Source organism: Anastrepha ludens, chromosome 4, assembly GCF_028408465.1.
Source record: "Anastrepha ludens isolate Willacy chromosome 4, idAnaLude1.1, whole genome shotgun sequence".
Classification (NCBI taxonomy): Eukaryota; Metazoa; Arthropoda; class Insecta; order Diptera; family Tephritidae; genus Anastrepha; species Anastrepha ludens.
Window position 1 is genome coordinate 35812653 of NC_071500.1, and position 25894 is coordinate 35838546.

At 34.1% G+C, this 25894-nt stretch overlaps 1 protein-coding gene across 1 annotated transcript in view; it reads left to right on the plus strand.

The window, feature by feature from the left end:
* The first annotated feature begins 224 nt into the window (after positions 1-224).
* LOC128861642 (uncharacterized) overlaps positions 225-25894 on the plus strand; it is a 150675-nt gene continuing 125005 nt past the window's right edge. Inside the window, exon 1 of the mRNA XM_054099927.1 lies at positions 225-663. The gene's annotated coding sequence lies outside the window, so the exon portion shown is untranslated. The remainder of the gene's footprint in view (positions 664-25894) is intronic.

The window sequence follows — 25894 nt, forward strand, 5'->3', positions numbered from 1 at the left end:
TTCTTGCTTGGCTTGTTTGTCTGTTGCCTTTTTGTTTTGTTGGTGTTTCTGCCGTTCCGCCGGTGGCTCTACCGTAACTGCTTAGACATCGGCTGAGGTGGTGCTGGTGGTAGTAGTATTTACGGTGTCGGTGGTGGCAGCGAAGGCGAAAATAACGTCAGCGCGCGCCTTTGATGATGACAGCACTCGAGTAGCTAGCAGAGGGCAGCCAGCCAGCCAGCGTCATATACGAGTACATACATAGTTTGGTGCTCAACGCCGCTGGCTGGCTGGTTGGCTGACTGGTTCAGTTTTAATTCTGACGGCTAATAGTTCAGTTGATTTCGTGCGCAGAACGCGGAACGTCAAAGCTAACGAAGCTGCTTGCTCTTTGACTGATTCTGTCTCTTAGACAGTGAATGTGTGTGTGAGTGTATACAAAGTTTATGGTATGGCTTTTGCCAAACAAAACTGATTGTTTGCGTTGTTTGAATTAAAATCAAACGATTAACGTTGAAAAGAAAAAGGAGAAGAAATATTTGGTGAAAGAGCCTACGCTAAAATAAACTGTTTAATTTCCAAAAAAAAAAAAAACTAGTGGCAAATTGAATTTTGGCAAGAAGACTGTGACCAAAGAAGTGGCAGAAGAAGCAGGAAGAAGTGCGCGCAAATCCACTCTAACTGGTCTGTGTTACTTTCAATTTTCTTTACATACATATGCACGTACATAAATAAAACTCAATTTAGAATTTAAGCTTAAGAATGCGAGATAAATTGTTCGCATAGTAAAGTTAATATAATCTGTTTTTAAATTGCAAAACATCAACAAAATGATGTTTTTGTATCAATGTCTTCTTTGTAGTGGAAGGAATATTTGCTGCTCACGTTTATAAAAACAATTGTAAAACAAAAAAGATTTAATATAAAATATTGTGAATAATTTATTTATTCATATGCAATATACAAATACAAACAAATTTACGTATGGAAAAATTGTCACGGTATAGTCTGTGAGTAGAAAATCTATACTATTCAAATTTTTTAGTTGTGCGCGTTCTCATAATTTTTGTTTGTAAAGAAAATTTAAAACAAAAAAAAAAAAAAAAAAAAAAAAAAAATAAGAAAAAAGGAATAACAAAAAATAATAAATAATAAATAATAATATATTAATAATAAAAATAAAAATATAGTCAGAGGAATTGAAAAAAAATAATAATAATAAAAATAGAAGTGTAGTCATACGTGAACTATGTAGAGGAATTCATCTGACATATTTTTGTCTATGAAACAATCCAATGCAAAATGACCACGACGAAAATTATGTTTTATAATTTTTGTAGAAAATTGTTGTGGTGACGATAATGGCAAAGAGAGGAATCTTAAAAATATGTAGTTTTTTATATTTTGACAATGAAAATGATATAAAACATCGCGAAAACTACAAAATACGAAGCAAACACAAAAAAATAAATCAAAATTAAAAAAACAATTTTTAAACTTTCAATAAGTATATATTTTTAATATTTTTAAATAAGTTAAAAATTTAATAAAATGAACACTAATAAATTTCAATTAGGAGATTTTTTTTATGAAAACCAAAAAGCAAGTCTCGCTCGATTCAGTTATTACATATAAACGCATTTCCGAATCTTTTTAGATCTTTTTATTATTTTCTTTGGACTTAAATATGCAAATTGGATAAAAGTAACAAAAAATTGTTGAATTAAAGTGTTTTTAATTGTGCGCAATAATAATCTTTGTAAATAATTTTGCAAGTTTCGCATTTAAAAACATATGATTTTAAGAGATTTAAGGGTATCTGGAGATACGAGTAGAACCGGAAAAATCTGAGTGACCTCTATCAATTAAAATGCTTAAAAATTAAAAAAATAATCAGATATTGAAGAATTAAAAAAAAAACAATCACATTTTTTAGAAAATTTCCGAATTTAAAACTTTTAACCTGCTGGCAATTTTTGGTGAAAATTTTCATTCTTTTTAAAACGCATGTGAATAATTACATTAATAAGTTTTTTGTTACACTTTTTACATTTTCTAAACAAACTCTTTTTAAAAACGTAAAAAGATGGAGCTAAAAAGAAACAACAAAAAAACAAGTATTGTTTTGTTTTATTTTAAGTGGCTTTACATTGTTTTTAATATTCCAATTTCAAAGTTTCTCTTTGATGTAAATTGAAACAAAAAAATATTCTTATTAAAAATATGTTATTAAAAAAATTGTTCTTATATTTTGTTTTCTCTTTCAATTTGCTTCAAAGTCAAACTTTGAAATTGAAATATTTAAAAAAATGTAAAGCCACTTAACCAAAAAAAATTGTTATTCAAAATTTTTAAAAATGTTATTCTTACTGTTATTAAATTTTTTTTTTAAGTATAAAAAATTCTAAAAAAAATATGAACAAATTTTGAAAAAATTTTGAAAAATATGAACAAATTTTTAAATTATTCACAATTTTTTAGTTTTCGAATTGCTGCATAAATTTTACTTTCATAAAATAATTTAGCACAATTAAAACTCATCCATTTTTTGCATATATTTTAAGATCCCTTTAGTAGAAATAAAACACATAGAACTTATATTTGTTGTTGCAAGGCTACACTTTTTGTTGAAATCATTTTGTAAAGCGACTTTGACAAATATTTTCGATTTATTACGAATTAATAATATAAAAAAAATTTTAAATTTTGCATTTTTCTCAGTGCCTTAATACGTTAATTCTCAGAAAGATGAAAGAAATCGATTTAGCTGCTTCGCTCATCCGAGCACGTTTTAATCTTTGTTTCGGGTGGGTTGGTATTGAAAATGGGCGAAATCAGCCCAACTCCTACATAACGGTGGGGGAAAAAGGGAACAAGTTACATCTCTGGCAGAATTACGTAAATTTGGTACAAATGATAAACAAAAACAAGAAAAGAAATTCGATGTAAATAAAATTTATAATATAAATATGGGCGGTGCCACGCCCACTTTCGGGTGAGGGCGTCTATCAGGAAAATGACGTAATAAAACTCGGTCTAACTTCTTACGCTTTTTGTTCGCTATCTAATTTAGATGCGACATAAATATACTATTATTTGGATGAAATAAAAACCACGCCCACTTCTTAAATGCTAAGTCTAAATTGCTCTCCGTGCATTTGACGTTACCATCTATAACTCAAGTAAGAACTTAGTTGATTTTGTGAAACACTTATTTTGTTGCAAGTTCAGTTTATGTTCAAAAAATGCGAAATCAGTTTATAATCACGCCCACCTATTCAATGACTCTTCACAAACTGACAGATCTTAAAATTTCAAAAGTACAGTTGCATTTTTTTTTTCTGCCTTTATTGTCTATTCTTTTATTTCGTCCACTGTCTGCAGATTTGCCAGCCCTTTTCAATTGCCTTCACTTTCATGAAGTAACTCTTTTTTTTGTGTTTCAGTGTGAAAATGTAATTTTAAGTTAATTTAAGCACTAAAAGAAATTAAATTTATTTCCGCGCAAATTAAATATGTAAAAGCGCGCAAAATGCCAAATGCCAAGTGGTAATCGCGGCGTGCTACAGCGAAATGGTTGACAGCCTGCGAAAAGAGTTGCAATTACAAAATCAAAAATAATAAAAAATCCAAATCAAAACAATTCGCAAAGTCTGCTGATATATTCACTTAGCGAATCAGCGCGGTTTTGCAAATTTAGCAGCCTGCATTGCCGCTTTTTTATGCTGCTTGGCATTTGTATGCATTTATTCGTTTTGTTTTAAAATTTTTAAGTATGCACTGAAATACGATAGTCAGGAGGCTCGCGCACATGTTGCATCTTCAATGCAACAGCAGTAGCAACAATAGCAGTAGCACAGTGGTAGATTTTATGGTTGGCGAGGATTTGGTTTGCGGTTGATTGTTGCGCTCAATGGATGAACGCTTGACTGCCAAGCTGAACGTGCTGGTGTGCATAAATATGTATGATTGTATGTATGGACGTGTGTATGTATGCAGTGCATAAATATGCTTATAGCATAGAATGTATACGCTGCATGTTGCATCAATGAAACGTGAAGGCAAACAATTTCCTTTTTGCTGTAATTTACGTTATTTGAAAAGTGCTTCGGCACTCTCTCGTCGCAATTATTGCCCCTGCCATTTAATTTTACAAACTCTTACATATGGGTAGGGGTAGTAAAGTAAAAAAAAAATACGATAGTATCTCGAGGACGATAGAATACCAGGTTGTGCCTTTCGAATTCGCTGTCTTGTCAGAGCTCATGAATAAACAAACAAAATGAAGCGGAATTATTTATTTGTGAAGAGGAAGAGTTAGTTAAAGCAACAGAACCGACCAAATACAAAAATTATACACACACATACACACGGCGTCTTCAGTATAAAAATTAAAAAAAATATACATTTTGAGGCATTATATTAATTTGTGCTTTCACAATTTAAGGGCGTCACTTCGTTCTCATTAGTTTGCTTAGTTTAAACCACAAATCACAATATTACCAAGCCATTCACTTAATTTTCACAAACCTGCAAGTTCTTTTCCTTTTGTGTGTTTTGGAATAGTAAAGGACCTGACGTCAGACTTGTCAACATCGCGAAAAATGAAGTCACTATTTTGGAAAAACGCCACCTCCAGTACTTAATTCGCCTTGATAGTATCTTTTATTCAAGCAATAAAGTCAAAACCGAGGCGAATTTAGGGGAATTGGTGGTTTAAATGTCTAAGTGATCTTGGTTTTTTGCTTTATTGTCAAATTGCATCAAATTGCAAAAACAAAATAATGCAAAGTTTAATTTTTAGTTATGTATAATCAATTAGAAAACAGCAACAACAGTGTGAGATTTATTTTCAGAAAATAATCTTTTTAAATACATTTAGCTGGTAACTATTTCAAATTGATAAGATCATCAGCTCATTAAAATTAAGTTTAGATTCTTATGAAAATAATGATTCCTTTCTTAAGTATATTAACGAGATTTTCATCTTAGTTTTACAGGTCATCTACTAGATTTAAAAAAAAAAGCTTTTCTTCTTTTAACTCTTCAAATATCTATCTTAATTATATTAGCAAGGTTTTCATGTTAGTTTTATAGATCATCGACATATTAGATTTTATTAAAAATACATATCCATCCATATAGTGGAACAAAATCACAGAAAAATCCGCTAAATTTTGTTCTGATTAACAGAGAATTTTAAGTTGCCTTTTCGCTCTGTGTAATGCTGGACTCGCCTCGGGCAAAATTATGAGTATCGCTAATCAATATGGAAGCTGCAGCCAACCAGCCAGCAGTTAGCCAGTTGGTAGATCAGCCAACGCCGTGTTATCGATACAGAGTGGCGGGAATGCAGATGCATACAAAAATAAACAACGCGCGGGCATAAAAGCAATTCATTCATACTCCAGCGCACACTCCCTCCTATTATGCCTGGCATTTATATTTATTTTTGTTTGCCACTCGTTAATTGTTTTTATGGTCAGGACGCGCGACTTATGTGTTTGGGAAAACGCATTTAAAAGTAGAAAAGCAGCTGTTTAGAAACATTAAATTTTGGTTATTTATTTAATCTTTCGAATTAAGCCCTCACCCTTTACACGACCCACTTCCTGTGTTTAGTACAAAGCGGAAATCACCATGGATGTTTGTATGTGCATAGATGTGCGCGCAGAACTGGTACCGTTCTAGTTAATGTGGAAGCATAATTACAGGCCTCGAGCACAGAATTATGACTGAATCTAAAAACTTTAATTAGAACTCTTTACAAAAATTAGAGAAAATATTTATTTGTATTTATTTAAAATATATCCTGCTAATCTTAGGTTCTGTTGCCAATCTGGCATTATTTTTTACAAGGAATTATCTGGCATGTGCTGCTCTGTCGTTAAGGCGAAATACCTATGTATACCTATGAGTAGCAGTCAGCTTTACTTGATTATTTTCGCTTATCTCGCTTAGTGGAATTCGGCGCGCATCATTTTTTTTTCCAAATTGTAATAGTAATATGAAATAATTGATAAATTTGTCTAATGCAAAGTAATTGCAAGCATCTCTGAGTTTAATAGCAAAAGGGCAGTACTCCAATCGGTAGAATCAGTTCGATTTGTTACTAACTCAAAATTAATCTTATGATGTTTTAAACAAATCTTCATTTATTTACATCCGTACTTTGTAAGTTTATGCAATTTATATCGAAAAACTCTTCCAAGACCGATTAGCTTCAAAACACACAAAAAAAAAAAAGAAATAAGAAAATAAAAATTGTGTAAATCGGAGCATTCTGTGCGTAGTTATTAGCACGCACATATTTTGGGATTGTATTTTATAAGTCCGTGACAGGGTTGAAATACCAATCTGGCAATCGCCAAGTAGCACTGAAGCACCTTTGGTTTTGATACCTCAAAACGGGCAGATATCTACAGCGGAGCTACAGCCAGGGCTGTTGAGTAGATTGATGGGATTTAGGCTGGAGCACTGTCCCAGGCTGTCGCAGAAAAACGCATCCAGTGACCTTAATCGTTTGGCTGCCAAACCCGGACATTCACACAGCGAGAGCTCAACAGTCTTCTTCTTTGAAAGGTATCCACAGCATATGCAAAGTAGATCAAAGGGTAAACCCAATGAATTTAAAGCATTAATTCTAATTCAAAACAGTTACTTTATTTTTCGCTATTACAATTTCATTACCAATACAAAATGAACAAAAGGAGGAGAAATTACAAGCTTGTGAATATTCATTGAATGGCTGGGTAATATTATGATTTGTGAGATTTAAACTAAGAAAATAAACGAAAAAGTGCTGTGTTAAATTGTGAAAGCTCAAATGAATACAAAGTCTGTAAATGCAGTTTTTTTGCGTTTTCATGCGGATGACGTCGTGGCAAAAATGTGTCTGTATAATTTTTTGTGTTTGGTAGTTTCTATTGATTTCGCCTACTTTTTCTCTTCATAAATAAGTAATTTCCTTTAGGTTTTTTTTTGTTTATTCATGAAGCCTGACCACATAGCGAATGCGGAGGGCGCGATCTTGCATTCCATTATTCTTGCGTAAGAACGAATATGACAGTTTGTTTGCAATAAAGGTTGGCAGAAACTTAGATTGTGTTGGTCATATACAATACTAAAAAATCAGCACAGCCACAGCCCATATTTTTTTCTTGCCATCTAAACATATTCTGATTTCCAAGAGCGTAAGAATACAAGTGAAATGAGAGGACAACATTCTACTGTTAAGTCCACTATGTCGTCATAGTCGAAGTTACTTCCACAATTTTACTTCGGATGGCCAAATCTTGTGATCTATCATTCTATGACACAGCCAATATCTATAATTAGAACACTTGTTAAAACACTGATGCCTTGTAAATGAGTCCAGGATGTGCAATAGTGGTACGGCTACAAATTATAACTGCGATTGGAATATAAACCCCAGAGTTTGTCTGAGTATCTTTGATCCTTCCTGTTCCGTAAAAGATCACCCATGATCGCCTAAATTATTTGCTTAATTAGAATTTTAATACAAACTAAACTGCTGCAATAGTTGGTATTCAACGTCCATCCTGTCAGTTAATTTCTGCTGTTTGGATGGAAACCTTCCTTCCTGAAGGTCCTATTTTCCTTCAAATTTGTTCCGCATGGTGCATTTATCTCCTTAAGGGGGGCCTCTGATCAGTGGCTTCAAAAAGAGGTGTTTTTTCCCAATTTTTCTTCGAGGCGAAAAAAGCTACACACAGGAGTAATCTTTTGCATTTATTTGAAAGCATGACTAAAGAGTAATAAACAATTTTTTAATATAAATAAAAAAACAAAATGGCGGACATATGAGGGATCTCGCACAGCTTCTCGTTGCGCGCTAGTAAAACGGCGTGTAAGATTGCGGTCGTAGTTTTCACCTGAAACACAAAAGAAAAATATTGTCTTATTTAGAAGGCTTTCCCGCATATAATAGACTACTCTTGTATAAAAATATGAAAACATGATGACACAATTAATTATTGAAAAAAAGTGCTTTTTCGCTATTTTTTTTCAAAAAGGGTATTAAATAACATTAAAAAATGAGTTGGTTCTGTATTTTGTTAGTTAATTTGTGGCGCATATTAATTATCTTTATATAGATTATCGGTTTGAAACGATAACTTTCGTCGTTTTTTTTTTAATCTTACATGGTTTTGAGAAAACGTGTTTCAAAGTTTTCAGAAGATAGACAGTATACTCGCACGAGGGACGGTACACAGGCCTGTAACTCCGAAATCACTTTGAATTCCGCTATAAAATTTTAAGGGCATATTCTCCTAAAATATATTTATCGATTGCAGTAGAAAAAAAATCGATTTTTTGAAGCCGACTGATAAAAGGCCTCCCTTAAAAGGTTTCTGAATTATTAAGGCGAAGTAACTCGACATCCAAAACAAAGGGCATTTATTAAAGGTGAATCTATTAGAGATGATTGGTTGAGGTTGGACTCGATTAACAACAAGATTTATATGATTTTGTTTTTGTAAGAGTGATTTTAGTGTTAAAACTTCCATGAGAATGCAAAAAAAATACAAAGCAACAAGAAAGAGGCAGGTCACTTTGACAATTAATACACCAAAAAGCAAAATCAGCTCTTCTAGTATCATCACCTTGAATGAATTCGCCTTGCCATATACCATATGTGCCATGACCTTATATGTTTAATGTTTCGATGGAGTTTTACTGAATTTCTGCTGTAGCCACATTTTTCAGATAGGCAAAAGAAGAAATAATAAACTCTATTTTAAATAGAAATTTTAAATAATGCTATTAAAACAACTTAATTATGCTTTAACCTATGGTAATTTGAACCAACAGAAAATACAATTCGGTGCGTTTCCTTTTAAGAAGAATGCGTCTCGCCTCAACTTCATTGAAATGATTCGCAATTGTTTATATTAAATTAAGTGATTCTGGTACTGAATCAGAATTATTGTCACTGGTTCATATTCTCTCCACTGGGCAACTCTTGCATAAACAAAAACTCTTGCACATTTTATATATACAGTTATAAATACTTATATGTATATAAATACAAATATGCAAGTGTGAGTGTGACCCTGAATGTAAAGCAATGCGGGCCAGCCAAAGTTGGAGGACTCTTTTAAGTGCCGAATGCGTGGCTGTGTTGAAGTATGAGATCATCTTACTTAGCAGACTTAATAAATGAACAAAGAAATAACAGAAAAAGAAATGAGACAAAAGCACTAATACATACACATACACAAACATGCATACATAAAAATGAATGTATTTTATGTAGAACATTTAAACTCGTTCATCACTTCTTTCGCTAAAATAACCTTTTTCTCCACTCTTCATCTGTCCCTCTTTTTATTTTTATTTGTTTTTTGTTTTTGTTTTGCGGCGCAGTGAGACCATCAGCATCATTACCTTTATTTTCCACTTTTATCACGCACGTATATGTGTGCACATTCATTTGTACGGATATACTTTCCTCTACTTATTCAAAATGTGGTTTTTGGTGGTTCTGTTGGCGCGTGACTTTATTGCAGTTGTAAAGTTTGAGTCATACAATGAACTTGAACTTTATGCATTTGCAAACGGAATTACATAGAAACCATGCACATCACATACATGCATGTGTGTAAGTATATGTTTTCTTCTTCGTTTGAAAGTAGGTCAGCACTTTTTTTGTACTTTTTTTAATACTATCAATTATTTGAAATTTTACCACAGTTTAGTGATGACTCAGCGGGAGATTTGGCATAACTTATGCATTTTCTTTTCCATTACAAATTCTAAATGGAATTTCTAATAAATTCATACACGAAATAAAATAAAATGAGATAAAATTCAATTAATAAAAGTAAGAAATTCATAAGCCAGAAACTTAGTTACATATCTACGTACAATATTCTTACACAATTTATACCAAATTTTATTGCAAAATATTTAATTTTGCTTCAAAGGAAAATTCTAAATGTCTAAAAGGACATGCAATATCTCATTTTTCGAAAAGCGAAACGAGATTTAATGAAATTTAATGAATTTCAATTTATGAACCTGTGTTCTCACGTGAATGATAAGATATACTTATAGTATAATTATAATTTTTATTATAAGGATGATAAAGACCGCCTCGTCACAAAAATTGCGGTCATCACAATTCGAAAAATTTGCCCTCTTTTCTGCTGGCGGGGGAAAAAATACATATTTGAATCATTTTTATCCTAATGCAGAGTATACACGCACCAAACGTTGCATCAACAAGTTGTACAATGAGCAGGATGTCTGTTTAGTATATACCAGGTGAGGTCCAAAATAAACAAGACTGGTGTCATAAAAATGTTTTTGATGGCGCCATCTTTTTAATGAATTAGTACGTTGGAAGTTACAATACATCCTTAGCTGACTTCCAATGAAAGCTTGGTGACATTCGGTTCAGTGGAAGCGAAGTTATTGCATCTAAAATCTCATATGTTTATGTCAACGGTACAAAAATGAGTTTCGAACAAAGAGCTAATATGAAATTTTGTTTTAAAATCAGTAAAACGTTTACCGAAACAATTCAGTTGATGAAAAAGTTTATGGCGATGATTGTCTATTTCGTGCCAAAGTTCATGAGTGGTTTACACGTTAGAGAACTGGTTGTGAGGACATAAATGACAATGAAAATACGGGCCGCCCAAAATCAGTAATCTTCAAAAACTCCATCGAAATTGTTCGTAAATTTATTAAAAATCAACGGAAATAATCTTGGAAATTCATGGAATCGGAGTTGAATATCTCCGAAACATCAATTTATCGCATTTTAACTAATAATTTGGGCTTACGAAAGGTCTGTGCATGTTTCATTCCGCGAAAGTTAACTGAGGACCAAAAATTGCTCAGAATTCAACATTCGAAAGACCTCATTAAAGAGGCAAGAATTGACTTGAACTTCCTTTACAATATTGTAACTAGTGGTGAAAGGTGAATCTGAAACTAAGCGCCACAGTGCCGCAGACGAGCCACCACCCAAAATATCGCGTTTGGAGGAGTCAAAAATCAAGTCAAAGCTCATTTGTTTTTACGATTCCAAGGGAATTGTCCACAAGTAGCTCGAGCCAACGGGCCAAACCGTCAATGCAATTTTCTATCTTGGCGTTTTAAAGCGTTTGTTGCATCGCAATCGTCAAATTCACCCTGAATACCGCGAAGGAGGAAGCTGGCGCTTATTGCAGGATAATGCACCATCTCATCGGTTCACTCTTGTAACTGACTTTTTGACTAGAAATTGCATTTTAACCATCAAACCAAAAGGCTTGTACCGACATCCTGAAGGATATTCTGGTCAATGACTTGAAACACTCTTTCCAAAAGCTTTTAGATTGCGCAAAACAGTGCATTGAGGTCAGAGAGGACTACTTTGAATAAATAAATTCGAAGGTTTCAGAACAAAGCTCCTATCTTTTCTATTTGAGCTCAGTCTTTTTAATTTTGGACTTCACCTTGTAGAACGGGATGAGTTTTCTGGTCTGCTGGTCTGCTGTGTCTGCTAGTCATCGTCTGGCAATAACCTTTCGGTTATTTTTTTTCTTCTTTTTTCTTTAGCAGAGTCATCACACGCCATCGGCAAAGGTTTAAAACATAAAGAACACTAATTTTTTTTTTGAATATTTTAACTATCAAAAAATGCTGAAGAATGGCCGAAAGAAGAAGACGAATTTTATATAAAAAGTGAGTTTCCCCATAGCATAGGAGCTTTGGACGGCAAAGATGTCCAAATGAAAGACCCCAACACTCTGGTTCGTTCTTTTTTAACTGTAAAAATACGGTTAGTATTGCTTTATTGGCTCTGGTCAACAGCAGTACTGACTTTCTCATGGCGAATATTGGTGCTAACGGTAGATTATTTCAAAAAAAATAGTAATTACATCTATCAGAGCCAGAAAAAGTTATTGAAGAATTGGAAGCTGTACCGCACGTGTTTGTTGCTGATGATGCGTTGGCCCTTCGATGTAATGTAATGAAACAATTTGCGCTTGAAAAACTTTCTTCAGAAGAGTGTTTATTTAACAAGAGATTGAGTTCAGCAAAGGTTAAGGTCGAGAATGCTTTCGGAATACTATCATTCCACTTCCAGGTTGTCTCGCCCGTGATATAAGTTTTTCCAGAAAAAGCAGCAATTACTATTCTTACTTTCTGCTACTTAGAATTAAGGGGGAAGTCTACTGTGACAAGGGAAAAACAGGCTTATTTTCCGGATTTTATTTCTAACAAAATATTGCTCGTACATAAAATCTATTTAAACTCTTATCTTTATTATATATTTAAGATTTTGAAAAAAAAATTTTAAGTCAAAATATTCAAAATGGCCGCTGTGGCACTTCTGCAAGCGCAGGTCCGCTTTTCTTAGGTGCCTAAACGGTGTACATGAAATCTTACGTTTCGGTGATCTAAAACAAAAAAACAAAATATTGTTATCATATACATAGTATTGACTCTCGTCTGACGTAGGATTATGTCGATAAAAAATTTTGGCGTTGAAAAAAAAAATTCTTGAAATTTTTTTCTTTTTTTTTGCCTAAAATTGATGCAAAAAAATCCTATGTCAGACGAGAGACACTATTACAGAGAATATATAATTAAATTTTTAAGCTGATTCATTTATCAGAACTCGAGATATCGTGTACACCGTATACAAAAACTTAGTTTTGAGAAAAATGCGTTTAAAGTTTCAGTATAGCAGGTACGCGCTTTGGAGCGCTTCGGGAAAAGGTCGAAATTTCAACGAAGAAAAATTTAGCCAGCTGTAACACATATTGCACCTTATTTAAGAGGGTTCAAAGTATTTTTTAAGCTATTAAAAAAAAATCGATTTTTTGAAAAATTCACAGTAGACTTCCCCCTTAAAAGAAAAACATATGGGAAATTCATATACGTATTCGCATTGCAGAAAATTCTCGCGAATCAATTTAAACGCCGGTAGAATACACCGCACAAAAATGATAAAATTATGAGAAATAATACTTAAAAATATTATAAGAAACACAAAGCTGGTTGCACACTTATACGCGTATACACGTTCCAACTCATTGCAAAACCGCTAACTCCCCCCACCAAAATTGAAACATTTCAATTTTTATACAAGGAAGGAAAAAAAAATTCTGGCGATGGTGAAAGCTGCTGATAGCGCTCAAGTCATATGTGCATGATTTAATTCCAAATTGTAAGGTAGGCAGATCTAAAAACTCGAAATGTTTATTGAAAAAAAAACGAGTAAATTGAAAACACTGAAATTTTAATGGCCTCCCCATTGTAAAAAGATAAAAATTGGAAAAAATATTCTTTAGAAAGCCAAAGAAATTTAATTGGGTCAGTGAGTGAAAATCTCTAAAATAAAAAAAAAACTTCAAAAAAGAAAAAAAAAAAACAATTTTAAGTAGGCATTTGAGAAATCGCTTTCATTCACAAAAACCACTTTTAACCAAGTAGGAGCATTAAGAAGTATAGACATCTCTAAAATAACACACGGCAAAAGTTCTTCATCTTCCTAATTCTGTAGTAGCTGAGGATAACTAAATGGATGTTGGCTTCTATAGTATTGCACGGAAGACTTTTAAGTGCACAGATGAAGGTGAATATGCAGGCAGATATAAGCACGATAGCGGTCATCTTGAAAAATGCGCATGTACCACACGACACAGGCTAACTTTAAAGTGAAATGTACTACTAAGCAGTGCTCAGAACTCAGCCACGTATAATTTGTTACCACACACCAAATCAACTTTTTATTTCATAAGTTAGGATGAAAATTTTAAAGCATAGGTTCATCATTATGCTATGCATGAGCACTACAGTTCGGTGTGAACCGCAGCTCTCTCCACAATTTTTTCCCATGCTTCTCTGTTCATAGCCTTACTACGGTAATTCTTCGCTCCTATGCTTCTTAGATCGTCCTCAACGTCGTCTAACCATCTTTACTGCGGTTGCCCTGTTCGCTTTTCACCATACATACGCGCATTCAAAACTTGGCGAGGAATTTTTTTATCTAGCATTCTGCATGCGTGTCCTAGCCATCGGAAGCCGAGCCGATTTAAGAAACCTCACTACATTTTCATCTTGTAGGAATTCCTCTAGCTCGTTATTATATCTGATGCGATAGAGACCATTTTTTCCTCTTACTGGCCCCAGTATTCTTCTTTCTTCAGTATTATTCTTTCCAATATATACTTAATAGCGTAATGGTACTTGCTTTCCGTGCCCACGTTTCACATCCATATGTTAACACTGGTCGAATCAGTGTTTTATAAAGTTATTTTGATTTTCGTTTTTCTACTCAATAACTTGCTTTCTATAGAGTTTAACGTGGACAAAATATGCTTTGTTTGCAGTCTGCACACGTTCTTGGATAGCAATCGTTGTATCATCCATTATATTGAGAAGAGAAGTCCTAGATATTTAGATTGATCGACGCTTTCAAATTTTTGATCACAAATTGTAAGGTCTGGCGCTTTTCTCAACGTAACATATTAAATCTCGCGAGGTATTTCACTTTGCATTCATTGATATTTAATCCAATGAATTTTTCTTTTATTTGGAGTGTCGGGAATACTTCTTTTAGAACATTTATATTTCTCGCGAAGATAACCAGGTCATCAGTAAAGCCACTTATTTGGGAAGTTTTGATGAATATAGTATATGATGCATCAACCTCTTTAATTACATAGTCTATGATGAGATTGAATACAAGCGTAGGCAACGCATCTCCCTGCTTTACTCCTGTATCAGCTCTGATTAAATTAGACGCTCTAACTTGCAAGAGCACTTTGGAATAAGTCTCAGCGAGGGTTAGATTTTCTAGTGAAGTCAATTTTTTCAATTTGGTTTCTTTTAATACTATCGAATGCTTTCAGAAAATCTATAAAGAGGGCATGCAGGTTGGTTTTATGCTCACGAATTTAAATAATTGGTTTGGAGAGCAAAAGTTTGGCTGGCTAACCACCAGTTATTTTGCTTGAGGTCTTCTACCAACCACTACTTATTGAGTAGTGTACAATTTATTTATTAATTCATGGACCTGTTAAATAATTTCAGATATGTGTGCCAAGTAAAATATTTATAACAATATACTTATACATATAGTAGCTCACTTCTGTAGAGAGATTTCCACATTAACTGTTAACTGCTCTGTATATAATGCTAGGTTAGATTAACCAGTGGTTAATGCCAAAAAGTGTTCTCTGGTACCTACTTTTTCTTAAACGAGTTCTAGCTCTTTTGGCATCCCAAATATTTCGCTTCAAGAATACTGTGACTAAACTGTTTGAGCCCACGCGGAAGTAGTTCTCTAGATGTCTGATGAGCATTGCTCGCAGGGCGAAGTACATGCATGGGAAGCCGCATAGGACCTTAATAGACTCTATATTTTTCTTATCTCAACAACTCCTGTAGAAAAAGTTTTATATACAATATTTCGATTGTGGAGCTCGAGCAGCAGCCTGCATGTGTACATTAAATTCGAGTTTTGAAGATGAGAGGCCCGTCGTGCTTACCATTTTTGGCATACCAACTGCATTTTCATATTTTTAATAAACAAATAATGTAATTTTAGGTAGAAGTATTGAAAGAAAGTATCGGCCACCATAGCCGAATGCCTAAGTTCGAGTCTCCGTGCATGAAACAGCTAAATTAAAGAAGAAGTTTTTTTCAAACAGCGGTCACCCCTCTGCAGGCAATGACAAGTATCCGAGTGCATTTATGCCACTAAAAAGCTCCTCATAAAAAACCATTTGCCATTCGGAGTCGGATTAATACTGCAGATGTGTGGAACAACATCAAGATGCACGCCACAAACAGGAGGAGGAGCTCGGCGAAACACCCAAACAGAAGTGTACGCGCCTATTATTGTTGCTGGTGGTATTATTATTATTTTTTTTTTGAAAGAGTAAACCAATGCACGCAAGTCAGTTTTATGTATGGAAATTATATTTACGAACACTTTTATTGAAAGACAAACACAGATACATACAAACATACGTGTGTGCAAGGTGTCCATACTATACACATAACTTAGTCATTGCGGTGATCTCATATTTGTATGAAATATACAAAATTGTGCGCTTACCAGTTCCTACAATATCTTTAGCTGGTTTTGCTTACTTTAAAAGGTTCTAACTCAATACAAATGCATTAAATCTGTGGCAGAGCAATCGTAAAAAAATGTCCATAAAAAATTTTCCTCCAACTTTATTACTTTTCTAAGTACACATTTGCCCTTAGCAGGCTAAATGCAGCAACTACATTTTAAAGTGGCATGCCACATGCCATATCGACCACACATGCAACATTCGTAAAAGTGAAAACTTTTAAGTGCAATTAATTTTTAATACCACCATTATTACGAAGTATAACCACCAATGACCAACACAACAGTAATGCAACGCAACAATGTTGTTGTTATTGTTGCTGCTGGAATGCGTAAACATTTGTTGCATTTATTGTAAGTGTTGTCATTGTCACTGACTAAGCTTCGCAAGTTGAAAATCGCAACATAAATACAACAATTCGACGATGCTCATTCTTATTGCTGTTGTTTTAATGCTATTGGTGTGGGCGCTTACATTATTGCGCATCATAAGGCGCAGCGAGAAGCAATTAAACCGTCAGCACCATGAATTTTGCAATATGTTGCTGCTGTTTGCTAGTGCTGACAGCTGCTGCCCTTTGTTCCATGTGACAATAACCGTATTTATATACATATACATCCATCGTGCGTTCATACATGCGTATGTATGTATGTGAGCGTGCATTTGATTTGATTTGCATTTCACGCATATTTTACAGGAGAGCAGCACATAATTATAATATCATAACTGCGAATTTTCTAATTAAACCACACACGCGCAACTCTCGCAGCCACACACACATACATTCATACGTATATACATTTAGAACTCAATTTGTGTAGGTGCATGCGAGTGTACGATGCGAAAGCAGTGCACTTGTGTTACATTTAATGCAATTACTTTGCTAAATTGCGCGCGTATAAATAGTTCATTTAACTGTCGATGTGCTGCTCACATGTATGTGTGCACATGTGTTTGTATGTCTGCATCAATTCATATATTTATGATAAAGTTTTTGTTGTGCTTTAATTGCTGCTGCCAGTGAGGATTTTCGACTGACGAATTCATTGCTCATACATTAGGGTGTACCCCCGTTACTTTATGGTAGTGACCCTTTTTTGAAGGTCGAAATAAAATTCCCAATCACCAATTCGGTTTCAAACACGTCCATAGATTCATAAACAGCATAAATAAAGCATTTGAACAAAAAAAATATTGCACTGTGGCTTTTCTTGATACATATATCTCACGATGGCACGATGGTTTACTCTATAGAATAAAATACACTCTACCAAAAACAACGCTTTTATTAAGTCCTACCTCGAAAACTGATATTTAACAAGGCGAGGAACAGTCTGGGAAAGTTCAGCTGGTGTACCTCAAGGCAGTATTATGGGGCCGATCCCATACATGATATACACCCTCGGATTTTATTCGAATTATTAATGACTTCTATTAGTTTTTTTGTTGTAACAAAATTTATTATTAGCGACTGCTTTTTGCTTTCCGAAGTTATTTCTGGGGTGATTTTTTAAGAGCTATAGGAAAGTTTAAAAAAAAAAACCACAAATAAAATTCAGAAAAATGCATGGAATTTTTATTTAAATCGATAGTACAGTCCATATAATTTAATGTTTGAAGATTATTTCATGCAAATGTTGACCGCGACTGCGCTTCAAAAGGTCCAACCGCTTAGTCCAATTTTGGCATACTCTTTCCAATGTTTCGGTCGGTATCTCACATATAAATGCTTTAATGTTGTCCTCCAATGCGTTGATTGAAGCAGGCCTGTCTGAATAGACATGAGCTTTAACATAGCCCCACAAAAAAAGATCTAAAGGCGTTATATCGCACGACCTGGGTGGCCGTGAAATAAAATGTTCACCGAACTCGCCTCTCAACAAGTTCATTGTTACGCGTGCTGTGTGGCATGTGGCACCGTCTTGCTGAAACCACATGTCATGCAAGTCAAGCTCTTGCATTTTGGGCAAAAAAAAGTTGGATGTCATTTCACGGTAGCGCTCACCATTCACAGTTACGTACGATTCGCAGCATCTTTGAAGAAGAACGGTCCAGTGATACCTCCAGCCCATAAACCGCACCAAACTGTGAACTTTTCTGGATACTTAGGTAGCTCTTGCAATTATTCTGGCTGATCTTCACTCCAAAATCGACAATTCTGCTTATTTACGTACCCATTGATCCAAAAATGAGCTTCGTCGCTCAACACAATTTTTCGATAAAAAAGTGGATCTTAAACTTTCTTAACAGAACACGCCTTTTTATAATAAAATTCAATGATTTGCAAGCGTTGTTAGTTTGTAGGACGATTCATGGTTAAATTATAAACCAAACTGAAGATGTTTGACAGTGAAACAAAACACGAAACGTGCGTCAGCTGTTTAAACCAACTGTTTAAAAAGATAATAGCTAAAAAATCACCGTTACAAGGTGGCACAAAATTAATTACCTTATCTGAAGATACATAATTTTTGCGAACAATTGCGATATTTGTCAAAACTCATCTCTGATTTTTGTCGAGGCAAGTTAACGGTCAACGTTTTTCGTTCGATCCGACCCAGTACGACCCAGTAGCATAAACATAGGCCCTTTGTTAGTTGTTTGATCGAGGTAACTCTCTTGAAGTTGTGGCTTTTAAAGCTAAATTTAATTGACGAGAATTTTTTGTTCATTATTTCATGTGCGCTAAAAAGCATACCAAATTTTCTAGACATTTTAAATTTTTTGTTTTATATGCACACCCTAATGTTCGTTTTAATATTTCCAAAACTAGAAATAAATGCATTGAAATATACATAGCGCACATACACATATTTGCAACATTTAACGTGCAACATTCTGCGACAATATTGCCTTGTCCACATGCTGCCATTTTGCTTGTTACTTCAGCGAGTTTTTGGCTGCTCCACCACTATACTCGTATACTAAATAGTCCCAATTCGGCAATGAAAGTGGAAATACAGATGAAGGGCTTCCGTGTATACTTTTATGCATATGCAATTATTAATATGTATGGATAACTTTTCACAATCCCTCTAGGAAAATGTTTAATTAGGAATGCATATGTTTTGGCCATAGCGAGTGGTGGTTGAGTGAATTTTATTTATTTTTGCATAAGCTAGCGAATGTAGACGACTAATGGACCCGATAGTTGAAAGCTCAAAGCTGGAATCGCTTCGAGAGAAAGCGCGCTAGTTTTGTATTAAATTTCAAGCATGATTTCCTACAAAGCATAAACCTACCTTAATAATTTGTATCCATATGGCAGGGTGAAACTAAACTGTTAATTTTGCTGTTATTTCATTGTTGCAGCTAAATGAATTATTCTGTATTTAGTTGCTGATTTCGTCAACAATTTAGAATTATAAAGCTTTCAAAAGCAATTAAAAATGCTCGTGTTAATTTGTGAACTGTGAATCCATACAAGAGTGTAAACTATTTAGTTAGCAGAAAATATGCAATTGCACCAAAAGTTGTGCGTTTTGGAACTGTCAATATCAGGTTACTGCAATTATGGATAAATGGTTTTAGATGGAAAAAAATTGTGTTCAAGATGTAGACTAACATTTTGTTGCAAATTTTGCCATCCTATATTCTATAAATATTATACGAAATATTCAGATATTGCACACTCAATACATACACACATTACATGTGCATTTATACACATAAGACAATCGGTTAAACGCTATCGGAATGTCTTCGATTTACAGCCGCCCAAAGACTGTCATCACCGACAAACGGCGGCGTTAATCGAGATTACAGACACAGTTAATTCTGATTGAAATTGTAGTGTGACAGACAAGTGTTACGCGGATTAGTAATTGGATTTGCTTATTGGATAGTTTTGTCAGTTATATAAGGGCCGCGCGCAACAAATGGGGGTATTAGCTGCCCCGATACTAAGAAGTAATTATTTATTTAAAAAAATCTTAAATTGCAGTTTCTCAAACTGCTCCGAAATATCAATCCAATTAATGTAATTTCAAACGTGTTAGTGCAAACTAGCATTGCATCCCGACTCTCTTGTTATTCTCTTTAACTTTTTCACTATTTTTCATTCACAATAGGTATTAACTGTCCTTTTTCGGCAATGTTGCCATGGAAAATTCCCCTAATCCGCTTGAATTACGAGAATTAAGTGTAGTTGTCAATTCGCAATTGTTGCACTTAATTACTGAGATAACTCCGAATTAAGTTGTTGTTGTTGTTGTTATAGCAGCACACATATTCCCCATAGATATACAGGGAATGCTGCTGCAGTGATAGTCTTTGGCCGGATATAAATCCGGGTCGTTCCGGCTACGTAAAACCGACTGTCATGCGAATGCTCCGAATTAAGTCGTTAATCTCGATTAACGCCATCGGCTGTATAGGCTATAAGACAGTTGTAACTTTACGAGAAAATTAGAAAAATTAGTTAAGGAAATTCTTATACTAACGGGTGATTTTTTAGTTATTATATTTTTAAACAGTTGGTTTAGACAGCTGACGCAAGTTTCGTGTTTTGTTTCACTGTCAAACTTCTTCAGTTTGGTCTATAATTTAACCATGAATCGTCTTACAAACGAACAACGCCTGCAAATCATTGAATTTTATTATAAAAATGCGTGTTCTGTTAAGAAAGTTTATCGCGCGCTTCTTCCATTTTATGGTCAGTTTAATCGACCCACTGAAGCGGCTATTCGAGCTATTGTGACTAAATTTAGAACCAAATTTACATTACTGGACATCAAACCACCAACACATGCGAACTGAGGAAAATATTGCAGCTGTATCGGCCAGTGTTAATGATGGCCATCAGTTATCGATTCGTCGCCGTTCGCAGCGATTGGGCCTCTGTTCCTCAACAACGTGGAAAATTTTGCGAAAGGATTAAGGTGTGAAGTCTTTCAAAATACAGCTGGTGCAAGAATTGACGTCGAACGACCTACCGCACCGCTGAATTTTTGGTGAATGGGCTCTTGGAAAGTTGGCCGACGATCCACTTTTTTATCGAACAATTATATGGACTGTACTATCGATTCAAATAAATATTTCATGCATTTTTCTGAATTTTACGTGAGTTTTTTTGAAAAACTTTGCTATGGCTCTTAAAAAATCACCCTTTATATTAGCGTTTCTAAAAAATTTTTCTAAAACTCTCAAGGCAAGTGATATTTGAATACTACACCTAAATATTTGGAAGAAAGTCCGAGGTTCTTCAGAGGAAGTTGGATTTTGTTTTAATCTCAGGCATTCCCTTAACAGTTTTTGTAAAAGGCAAAGGTTGATATTATTATACATAGGAATTACTTGGGTAATTGCTAACTGCTATTAAAATCTGAAGCTTTGAACGTTTGACATGTCACTAAAGGCGGGTGATGAGCTCGCGACTATGTATTATTTATTTTTCAATCAATGCTGTAACACCGCTTAAGTGAAATACATTTTTCCCATCGTGAAATACCACTGAAAAAATATTCTTTAAATTTCTCTTATTCACAATATTATGAGTTTATTAGAAAGTAGAAGTATAGGCGAATTGGCCCTTTGCCGACTATTTAAGGCTTAAGAAAAAAAAAAAAACATGGTAACTAACATTAACTAGTTTCAGTTACGTTCATTGGTAATTTAAATTCCATTGGTAATATAAAATCTAACACAAATTCATGACCCAAAGAACCTTAAAAGTTCTTGGCCAGATCTTCCTAGCTAATCTAATTTTCAGTCAATTTTGCCTCCATATGTAGGAAATTTTCTATCAGTTTTTAAGCATAATGTATAAATATATGTTCAAATTCACTTTATTTTCACCGCTTTGCTATTTCATACCGTTGCTTTTTATACTTCTGCATTCGCTTGAACAAATTTTCGAAGCACGTTTGCCACTTAGAGAAGAATACCTCAAACATGTTTTGTTTTAAGGCTTTAACAGCTGATTCAGACGTTGATCTGGCATTTGATTTTTAATTTTTGGGGAACAAAAAGAAATCACTTCGTACCAAATCAGGACTGTAAGATAGATGACTGAATAATTCGATTTTTTGAGTGCTCAAACACTTTTTTGTGTGAGCTATCGGCTTCAGAGCTCGCATCGTCTTGATGAAGGCTAATTCGTCCTCGTTGGTCTTCCTTAATTCTCTTAAAACTTCTAGCGAAATGTTTGTATATCACTTCTGTGCTCGAATTCGCCTTTCTTGAGCGCATTAAAGAGGTTTCTCAAATGGGGTTGTCAAAATTAACAAAATGCAATAAATCCAGAGGTTGGTTCAGTGAAGACTCAGGGGTGTAAAGGACGAGCTCCAGTGGTATCACAATGCGACTATTCAGGCTTAAGTGTGTCGGATATCAGCCACCCAATCTAATCTAATCTAAGCTATCACTCAGAATTGACTGTTTAAAGTTTCTCTCATAGTACAGTTGCGTTAGGACCATATTTTCGAAAAAATATATGAATAGATCCAAGATTCGTCACCTGTTACGAATGTCATAGACGCACTTTGAACCAACTCAGCTGAATTTCTTCAATATTTCTTTACACCAATCGAGTAAATTTTGGGTAATTGCCAAATTATGCGATATCTAAAGAAAAGTTATCTTCTTGGTCGTCAATATTCATATTGAATATGAGCTAGTCCCACTAATGCCCGAGGATACCACTATCGCGTGATATGTGACATGACGGTCTTACATTATGAATTGACGCACAGCATTGATTATTTCCTTCACAACAACCATTTTTGGACAACCCGAGATTCACCCTGCAACGGTAGACGGCTATGTTGAAACTCATTGTACCAACGTCTCACAGTTGCTAAGCAAGGTGCGCCAAAAGTCGAACCAAGTTGACCAATATACTCTTGCCTCGATATGCCACTTCGAGAGTCGCAATAAATTAAAACACGAAAATTTTCACGAGTTAATCCCATCTTTTGGGCGAGATGAATTTTTGAACTCACTGAAAAAAAAAAAAATAAATAATTGGCACTTACACTTCTGTTAGTGCTTTGCCCGAGCTTCTCCTCCTATTTGGAGTGTGCGTCTTGAAGCTATTCCACAAATAGGGGGACCTACAGTTTTAAGCCGACAGCGTATGGCAAATAGTTTTTTATGTGGTCAATGGAACTCGTAAGTGAAAACGTTATAAATAAGTTTATGCTAACATATAATATACTGCACTTTTCTAGAAAAATATCGAATTACAGCTCATCAACCCTTGTGGTGGAGAGCTGTAAAATATAAACCAAACTGTATAGGACCTACTTGTCGTAACCTCTATTAATTTGATTTTCTTCTTAAGTACACACAACATTTTTGTTGTAAAAATGTCAAACTTTGTATACAATTTCTTTAAAACTTTCAACTTTTTAACCAGAATTTTTAGAATTTTACTGTGTCTGCAGTTTTATAGCTCATTTTAGTATGACAAAAGTTTAAGGTTTAAGTGTCTACAAAATACCATTGATTTTTGGTAATTTTTGTTTTCTTGAAAATTCGTTCTAAAAAACCATAATTTTAATTTAAACTTAAAAATACGTTTTGTTATATGTTATGTTCCGTCAGTTTTGTTGTATGGCATGGAAACTTGGACGATGAAAGTTTCTGATATGAATCGCATAAAAGAATTCGAAATGTGGATACTAAGAAGAATACTTAAAATTCCGTGGACCGACCGTGTCTCAAACTCTGCAGAGCTTCGAAGAGTAAATAGCGAAATAGAGCTTCTACGGTGCATTAAACGCATAAAAACAGCCTACCTGGGTGATATATTCCGAAATCATAAGTATAATCTTCTGCAACTTATACTGCAAGGAAAAGTCGAAGGAAGACGAGGTATCGGAAGAAAAAAACTAAGCTTTATTGTATTCATTTAATTTTGTATGCATAGAATTTTATAGTTACATTATATGTTATACATGATCGCTTACATTCGGTAACAAATTGCAAATAAAGAAGAAGAAAGAAGAAGAAGAAAATTCTAGGCTTTTTCTTCCATACAAAAAAATTCGAGTATGTACTTTTTATAGAAGGAAAAGCATGGAACCTCAGAAAAGAAATCGTAGGAATAAGAATTAAAAGTGACTAGTTCAAGTATAAACCAAACCGCTTGCTCCGACTTTTCACCGTGGCATAGTGGCATTGAAGGATGTATTGAATTTTACCTTTTTTAACTCCATTTTCGAATGCTGTTAAACACAACTGGCTTCGCCGAACACAAAATTGCCAAATAATGGCACCTTTAATCTGATACAGTGTATAGATTGGGTGATACGTTCAAGACTCAAAGGATAACTAGCGAAGAATGCATAAAACTGCTTACTTTTTATAAATCCGTAAATAAAGTCAAATTAGAAGAGAAATTCATACATAAAATCCAATTCAGACATTTATTTTGCTCGCTCTGGTTAAATTAAATTTATGAATTATTTTTCAATTGAAGCGATGTATTTTGTGTTGTTGATACACACACATAAAATACTAAAATGCGTGAAACTGCGCCTGTCTTCACAAATATATGCGTTCGTATTTTTATTCTTGTGGGATACTCGCATACTGACTGAATTCTTTTCTGTCGACATCGTAGCGCCAAAGTCGAAAGGCGACCAAAAATAAAAGCAAAAGTTTTGTGTCCCACTTTTCGCTACAAACATAAAAGTGCATATACATATAAAAATGTATATATGCACAAATAAAAATATACAATACACAAGTCAAATTAGAACCACAACAAAAATTACACACATACATATATTGCGAGGCAAATAATGACAAGAGAATGCGCAGGAAAAAGGAAGGAAAGAGAGTTTTGATGGCGAGGCAACGCGCCAAATTAATTGTAGAGGATCATAGGCCCTTAGGAAAGTCAACGTGAGTAATCACAAACCAAAATAAATAGAAGCCTGAAAACTCAAATGCGTCTGTTTGTATATTATCCACTATGTACTTAACTTTAAGTTTGCTGTGTTGAGTGGTTTACTTTGCTGATAGATGATAAAAAAAATAACAATGGCGCAAGCAAACAAACATACTTTGAGAGAGGCAAAGTTTTAGAAGTTGTAATAGCTGAGTTCAATCAGAAATTAACCAGAAAAAATTTATTTTAAAATACATGAATTTTACGATTTTCATCAGAATGACTGGTTTAGATTTTAAGATTTAAAAATATACATTTTTTTTCTCGTATTGGAACTGAAATTTAATTAGTATCCTTTGAGGTAGAAACCGAAAAAGTATTCTGGAGACTAAACTAAAGTAAGTTGCAAGTTACTCTATAAAATTTGGACATGGATTCTCTGGTGACACAAAAACTAAACTACTAAACCAAAATCAAAGGGTTGAACTAACAAAATGTTTCTTGCCTGGTAACACTGTATAAGTTTTTGAACAAATAAAAAATGCCAGAAGATTTTTCACTCTATAATCGTTAGAGTTGGTAGAAATTTCATTACCTTCACAACAACTCAATATTTAGCCAAACATTCTGCATCTTTTTCGACTGATTTCGGCTAGCATTTTTTTGTACAGATGGTATCTCATGAAGGTTGTCCGAAATCTTCGACTGATGATGTAATTAAATCCAAAATTGTAGAAAATTCAAGATTGTCTCAGAAAATGGTTTTCTATGTAACTGTGCTTGAGTACCATGTTCGTAACGGGAATATTTGGCAATTATCTTGGATACATGGAAAAAAAAAATAATAAAAATAATAAAAAAACTAAAAAAAAATTAAAAAAAATATTTTAAAAAATTAAAAAAATAAATTTAAAGAATTTGAACACAGTGTCCTTCGATTTTGAAATCGTGTTTAAAAAGAAGAACA